General features: G+C 40.3%; 1 non-coding gene across 1 annotated transcript; it reads right to left on the bottom strand.

The window, feature by feature from the left end:
* Window positions 1-7,837: 7,837 nt before the first annotated feature.
* Window positions 7,838-7,911, bottom strand: TRNAI-AAU (transfer RNA isoleucine (anticodon AAU)). Its single transcript has one exon. It is a non-coding gene; the product is annotated as a tRNA-Ile (tRNA).
* Between the last annotated feature and the right edge of the window lie 354 nt (window positions 7,912-8,265).

An 8,265-nucleotide genomic window follows, 5' to 3' on the forward strand; every position in this document is an offset into this window, starting at 1 on the left:
CGTTTATATATTTAGAATTATCGAAATTCGAATGCATTCCATCATTTTGGATCATCCTATACATTACTGGCGTGAAACACACGATTGGCTATAAAGGCTGTAGGCGTTTGTATATGAGCATTTAACATGACAATAATGACATTCCGTGTCTCCTACAAGCGAAGAGGATTTTAAAAGTCTTGTAAACTAGGCTTAGTAAATCGGGATTTACTAATCAAACAATTTAGAGACAAATGTTCTAAGTGGGTGTGTCAAGGTCTTCAAGGGAAGAAGCGAAGAGGCCCATGCCCATCCAGCAGAACTCATGCGCAAGAACAGAATTCTGAGGAATATTTTGCTGACATCTTCTGTGACAGAATACAAAGAAGAAACATTTTATACCAAAGCATCTTTTATCATAAAAGGTGAAGTGATATCTAAGTTACTGTTGTTCGCCACCTGCCAAACGATACGTAACGCAGTAAGTGGAGAATTGCGATGTGGTAAATAGATTTTTGTAGAATCCGATGATCGTATTCTAATTCTGTTATGTAGTCACCTATATGTGTAACCCTACAATATAATTACATACGCGAAGTAGCGTTGAAATACGTACATACTCGTCTAAACCCTGAGCAAAAACAAATCTTACTAATTTATTGTATTATTCAATATTCAGTACTGAATGTAATTCTATCATCAGATTTTGACGCAAATATGAAGTTATAATGGTTTCTAAAAGAATGTTTAAAACAAAAATGTGGTGCATCAATATTATGTAATGGAGGGAGGTAGAAAGAAAGAAAGAGCCGTCTTGCCTGAATTGCTGGTCCATCTGTGCCTTTTCTATCCTCTTGTCCTTGGCTCTCCTATTCTGAAACCAAATCTTTATCTGTGTCTCCGTAAGGTCAAGGCTCTCCGCTAGTTCGAACCGTCTCGGCCGGCTGATGTACTCATTGCGGTGGTACTCCATTTCGAGGCGGAGGGTCTGTTCGCTAGTGAAAGTCGTACGCTGCCGTCTCTGTCGGCCATCCTTGCGACGTCTCCGGTGAACTGAAAAAGAAAAAAAAAAAACAAGATGGAAGGTGTGACAGGTCAAAGAAAAGAAACTCCGTCACGCGAAGCAGTAGACACAGAATAATTGGGACAACAAATGACAGGAGGGAAAAAATGAAAAGAAAGAAAACGAAGATAAGAAAGAGTGAAGAGGTGCAGTCACATCTACATTGGTGCTTTGGATCTGCCGGCTTCAAGGATCCGTCTATGAATTCCATCACCTGCTGACAGCTTGAACAGTTTTATTCGTTTTATCACCACCATTCCATCTACTTCTTTTTTTTTCATTAGATTTTCACAAAATTATCACAAAAGTATACGGACTTAGTATTACGACTGTCTCCTTACAGTTAATTTATTCTCAAGTTCCACTTTACTTTACAATTACTTAGTGGACATTAATTGTAAAATGGATTCCCTAAAAATAGGGAATACGTCGCGATGTAAGATAACTTTCTTACAATGAGAACGTATTCCTAAATAGACAGGAAGTATTTAAACAGAAAGTGTACGATATAAATGGGTAGAATTTAATGGATTGATGGCACACTCCCTCGCAAGGACTTCAGGGCACTTCCCGACCTTATACACAGGTGGGTAAGTAGGTGTGGTTGGGTGAGAAAAGACTCGGACTCTCCAGCTGTTATAAGAGGCAGGCCGTTCGTTCGATAAATCAAATAAGAGACCACCACTGACGGATGCAAAGGAGAGAGAAGAGGAGAGAGAAGGGACGGAAGGGCACGTGTGCTGTTCTGATAAACTGCAAATATGCTAGAGTTGTGCGAAGCACTGCGACAAGAAAGGAAATTGAAATGTGTTAAAAGATTGGTTGCTGATTGATTCTAATCGAAAAAAGTCCCACAAATACCCAAAAACAGAGTTATTAAGAACATGTAAGTTCGTGCTAGTATTTTTAAGGAAGTACTTCGACATTCTCCTCGACTTGCTTCAAATAGAGGGCACTTGGGACGCATGTCCCAGCTGACACGAAACAATACTCACGCGAGTGACGTCAAGTATGTCAATGCCATGACCAACCCGTGATGAAATACCATTGGCACCTCGCCAACAAGTCGTTTTCTCCATGGGTGGATTGAAATGGGGGGGACAGGGGGAGAGTAGATGATGTTGCTTCAGAAAGAGAAAACGCCTTAAATTTAAAAATAGCATTGTCTTTTACTGGGAGGGACAGTGTAATAACTGTTACAAAGATTATTCGGGAAGAAACACAAATTACCTCGCGAACTTCCCCTACCCCCTTTTCACTTCTCTTTTTCCCTAAAGGAAGAACCGATTATTATCCTAATGCACACTGAACGAGATGCAGGTTAATGCTGATGGCGTGGGTCACTGGTAGTTGGAGTGCGTACCGTATAATTTATATCGCCACACACACTACGTGGACGGACAAGATCAAATGATAGCTGTGCAGAGAACAACAGAAGCCACAGCACTTCCAAGGCTTCAGAGATGATGATGTGTCTCTTAGGAAAGAGAAAACGCTGATTGAAAGAGAATCCTGATTTCTGGTTCAGTGTTCAAGATGTCTGACGAAGAACGGTAAGTGAACTGGAATGATCTTTTGACTTGGATATGAAACAAATCCTAGGATAAATTGGGCCTCTTTCAGATTACCGCCAAGGCCATGGTAATAGATGTAGGATAATAACCCTGCATCTTCCCTTGAGATCAGCCAACTCATCCTTGCTTGAATTTACTAAGTGGTGGCTAATTAAATTCGGAAATCCTTAGAGAATACAACGATTGTTCTATTTGAATGAGGTACTCCATCCATTTTCTAATCAAAAAAACATAATCCATTCTTTAGTTTTTGTGTAGCTTGTCAAAAATCACTGTGCACGGATTAGAGTTATAATTCCTCTGAGTCTCAGAAAATTGCAGGATATTTTAATTCAGTATTCTGGTGACTGTTTCCTCAAAGATGGTCAGGGTTTCCTTCCAAATGTACCTCATTTTTTGTTTTCTCTAACACGAACATCTACTTCACTGTTGTAAAATTCAAAATGGCACGTGTGCAGGTCTGTTCTGATAAACTGCAAATATGCTAGATTTGTGCATAGCACTGCGACAAGAAAAGGAAATAATTAAAAGATCGGTTGCTGTTGCAATGAGTTCATTCGTAAGCAATATTTGCTGACCTCACCGAATCCAGTGTATGTGATGGAAAAGGAGAAACGAAGAAGAAGAAGGCGAAGCTTTTGTAGCAAACTGAGTCAAAAAACATTTTATTAATCTTAGTCACGTGATAATTGGCTCATTGTCTTTCGTAATCCGTGTTATATATTTTCCACGAACAGTTTGGCAGTGCAAACCAACGCTAGGAATTCAGTCTGTTTATTGGTCATTTCCAGGAGCAGTGGAGGCCTCGTACGTGTGCATATCGAAGCTCACGGAGGTTGGAGGAGGTAGATGATTCATTACTGATACTTCTTTGAGCAGTCCTGCATTTCCAATGGCAACATCTGAGGCAACAGTAAAGCACGACTGTAAGTTAAATTACGGATATTAATGCGCGTTTATTGCACTGTTTACAAATAGCAATGTCGATTAATCATTCGCGTAATCTATGTGTGGAGCTCGCTGCTCGAGTGAACACAGCGGGATTATCAAAATATGGTAATGCCCTTCCAATTACACCACGACACATCCGAATGCGCGCTATCAGTCACGCCGATAGCGGCTGAAGTTGCAAAGGGGATTTCATATAACCCGCAAAAGTTCCCTTTTAATTATTAATGGGGTATTGTTCGCTAATTTAGATGTAATTACTCGCGGCCGAGTCTCTTTTAATTTAGACGATAAAACTCTTTAATTCGTACGAATAAAAATAGCTTCGGAAACCGTTCTCGAGTTCCGAAATTCATTTTAATTTGGGTTTGCATTTACAGACGTAAATGTGATTGCACGAGCCAATAAGTAGAACTGCTATATGTGTACACTCAGTACGAAAAACATTAGAGTGTCAGATTTATGGTGCACTTTACACGTTCAAACTTATTCAGAAGCTTAATGTTTTTTCTGGCTATTTTATTTTCTCTTCTTACCTGCAAAAGATACTCCAGTGATTCACAATAACGTCTCGTCTCCCTCCGCTTTCATCTCCTGCCCCTTTTTTTTTTGTTTGACAAGGGGAAGGGGAGGGGGTGAAGTTTCTCAGTAAACTGCTTCGAGATTCACACTCATCCTGATATTTCGGAGTACTGTACGCAGTGAGTGACTGGTATTAATACTCTCTGGAAACCACACGTGCCCAAACTTTCTGCGCAGCACTTCGTTCCCTTATTCCTGTGACGTCACCTATCCGTTTAGGAGGTACGGGCAGAGAACAAGTCAATTTCCATCGCCCGGCTGACATCCTCTTGCGAGCCGCGGGAACGCACAGTTCCTGACCTTGCGTGAGGTCTACCCACGTAATCTCTGCCTATCTTCTGCCGCTCGCGCATATCTTGGAAGATGATAGACTATCTTGGCAGAACGCAACGATGTTATGTTTTCTTTCCTTTCAACGACTAACTCTTTCCCTGATGTCCGAGAGCGTGTGGATGGAAATGTTTTGTTTGGCTATAAAACATCTTCTTGATGGCTTCACGACGTACGCAACTTGTAGGCCCTCACGTGATCCCTTATTTTAGCGTAAGACAGCTTTTCGGTTGTTTCTACGTAAGGTTGCAGTTTCCTCAAGTACCTAATGAAAGATATGCTGGCCTGATTATTTGTCTTTTCATGACTTCTTTTGCTTCGTGTTGCGCCTCCTTTGGAAAACGACTCTATGCGGAGCGGAAACGCATGTTCGCCTTAAAAGCAATCCACACGGAATAGATGAATTTTCTGTTTATATTCCAGGACGAACTCATAAGGTCAGCGGAGGTCACAAGCTAGAACGAATGCAAGAACAATACAGAGTATTTAGTAGTCACATGAACTTGAGCCACTGTCGCTCAAAGAACGGGCATTTTTGTACCCTCGCGCTTCTGAAAATCCCTTTTGACCTCTCCTTTTAAAAAAATAGCGTTCCACACTTTCTTATATCAAACAAATGCCAAAAAGGCAACGATAGCAAGAAAATCGAGGAATTTTCTTGGAACATATCAAGTGCATAATAAAGGTATCACGTGCAGATTAAGCATCCTGCGGTCTCCAATTTTGATCCAAAAAAAAGTGTTCAAAATAGCCAATAGTTCAATAGTTATTTTGGCCCTCAGAACAGCCTGGTATCAACGTAGCATGAAATCGAACAAGTGAGAAAAGCATGTCACAGGGATGTTGACTCTATGTTGATTAAGTTGCTTCCCACAGATCTTCCAAATTGGCTGGTTGTGATTTGGAAAGCCACAGTAGTAGGCCGGATTCACTCTCACGTCATGGAATAATTTTTGTAAAATTCTGGCTTGTGACATGGCGCATTATTCTGTTGGAAGAACCCATTCGCGGAGGGATGCATTGCAGCCATGTAGGGAGCCACCTGGCTGGAAAAAACTTAAAGATAAAGAATGGCACCCAAATGTTGCTCCAGTAGTATCAATTGTTTCAATGCGCACCATGAAAACACTCTTCACACCATTACACTCATCAGCTTGCATTGGGCCCATGTACTCATGCTGTTTGCGTCATATTCTGGTCTTTCCGTCAACGTGAAACAGCAAGAACTGATATTCGCCAACAACACGACGCTTGCCCAATCTTACATTATCTAATATTATTGTCCCTAAGCCCACTGTAACTGTATCTCTTTTTGGTTTTTTTTCGTAGACAGGAGTGTAATTCGGTTGGTCGTCGGCTACAATATCATGACATCTATTGGCTACAATATCTTGACTTCCGAACTTTGTCAAGACACGGTGGGGGTGTGCGTTCTGAAATGAATCTTTGGTTACCAACGTTATAGTGGGTTGTTATTCCTGACTGTAGCCTTATCCGTCACCTTTCATAAGTCCTCAGTTGAACTCTGGCACGGGGTTTTCGACCACAAAATCGCTATTGATTGGGTGTTATTTGGTTATTGGACCAATCTCAATACACAGTCGTACTTGTGTGTGAACAGTGTGTAAAGGATGTACCCAGAGAATACGCTGCAATACTTCAAAAACTTTGGAATAAATCCACATAAATTCTCTGTTAACAAGATGTGCAGGCGATGAATTCTTGAAGATAACTATCTATAATCCTGCCTATAGAACCTAAATACGAACCGTTTTGTTGTTCCCGTACCTCAATGAAGCCATCAAAAGCTTGGATTTTCAGATCCATAAGACAATAACAACTTATGAACTCTTAATTTTAATTTGGATAAATGGATACACTAAGAATTTTACCGACTTTAATAAATATTGTATATGAATGTACGCGAACAGTATATAATTGTAAACAGTTTAAAATAAAAACTGTATATAAACTGAGTATTAGTTCTGATAAAAGCGCCTGATACTGTCCTGTAGATATTGAATTTATGAATTCAATACCATACCATACCATACAGTAAGAGCTATTGTATGGAATGAAATGTTATGGGGTTATGCTGCCAATGCTGCCATGCTTCTATTATTATTATCTCAGTTAATGTATTCTCCATACACTTCTAGACAACAGCCTGTTCAGCAGATGAACAAAAATGGTTAATAAAACTGATTTAACACTATTACTGCTTCTACTACTAATACTCCCCTCGCAGGTAGCAAGATTAGTATAATCACCATCCTCCCCACACCGGGCGGAAAAGATCCGAGTTCGAATCCCGTCAATGAAGCGAGAAATTTTTATGGGTCTTTTTCACAACCAGGCTGAGTTAGTCGATCTCAGGCGAGGGTAGCGTGGGTTTTCATTCCAGCAATGAGCAAATCGACCACAGAACTCACGCAATATGCAGACATATTATATGGCCTAAGTTGCTGATGCCCTAAAAACCCAGCAACATCAACTAATAATAATATACTCGTACGTTTATACTGCAGATTTTTACTAAAAACAGAGGGAACCATCAGACCCGACCATGCATTTGACGGGGAGACTGTTGATGACATGCGCGAGTTTCTGTTTAAATATCGCGTAGGGCATTTCCGGGGGTTAATTGAAATAAGAATGAGATCATAGCACGGAATAACTGGCGCAATGTCCAGGAAGATGAGTCCGGCAATCTGAAGTCATCTTTTACGTGCGATACCTTTTACCTTTTACGTGCGATATTATTTTCCTGGCTGGCTTTTTGGAAATATTATCCTAGACCTAGCCAACTGGTTAACGAATGTAATGTGAAACAAACCTTTGGGCCCTTGAATTCTATTCTTGCCCACCCTTGCCTTTCTAAAGCTAGCAACTTTTTGTTTACATATCCTTGTATCTGTAAAGTTTGCAAAATGTTGTTGAATATGCTTACTACACCAGGCTTCGATGCAAGCTGTTTGTCACCAAAAATACGCTTTAAGTCGTTTGCAAACCAGGTTTCGTCCATATTCAAATATTTACTTGCTTCGATGTCCTTTTTAGCTCGATTGTTTCCGAGGTCTGAAAAAGATTACAGAGTCGGGAAACACGCAAAGAATACCATACCAAAACAAATAGAGAAGATGCAGCGTACATGCAAGGTATACACAGTACAGACTTATTAAACACGCTACAGATTATATAGCCAAGACTTAATTTCAGCCCTTAAATTTAATAAACTTATTTTAATTTAAATTTCTTTATTGCTGCTAAGTACGGTACAAGTATTATGAACAAACTACCCATCACGGCGACATGGCCAGGAGTTCTACATTAAGGCAGAAAAAAATAATGACAGTAAAAGTGGCCCGTATGGGGATCGAACCCATGACCTTCGCGTTATTAGCACGACGCTCTAACCAACTGAGCTAATGGGCCATGACTAGTATGTCATAAAAATTAAATGTACTGATGTATTGGGTGGATGTTAAAGGGAGAGCTTGGACCAGGTTATGCGTATTAATCGTCAAAACAACTAAGGTTATGAGTCGTCAGTGTAATGTATCTGTAATTGCCTGTAGTCTTCGGTCAGTTTGCTGTAAGCTGAACGAAAAACCCAAGTTTTCGGAAGAACAAACCGTGCAACCATCATATGAGATCGACTAATTAAGCCAGGTCTTGAATAAAAGTCCATAACGATCTTTTGTCATTGTTGGAATTCCAACTCAGATCTTTTCCACCCGGTGTGAAAGGACAGTGATTATAACCACTGCGTTACGTGTGAGGGCGAAG

Source organism: Mastigoproctus giganteus, chromosome 2 (assembly GCF_048544385.1).
Source record: "Mastigoproctus giganteus isolate SK-2022 chromosome 2, ASM4854438v1, whole genome shotgun sequence".
NCBI classification, from domain to species: domain Eukaryota; kingdom Metazoa; phylum Arthropoda; class Arachnida; order Uropygi; family Thelyphonidae; genus Mastigoproctus; species Mastigoproctus giganteus.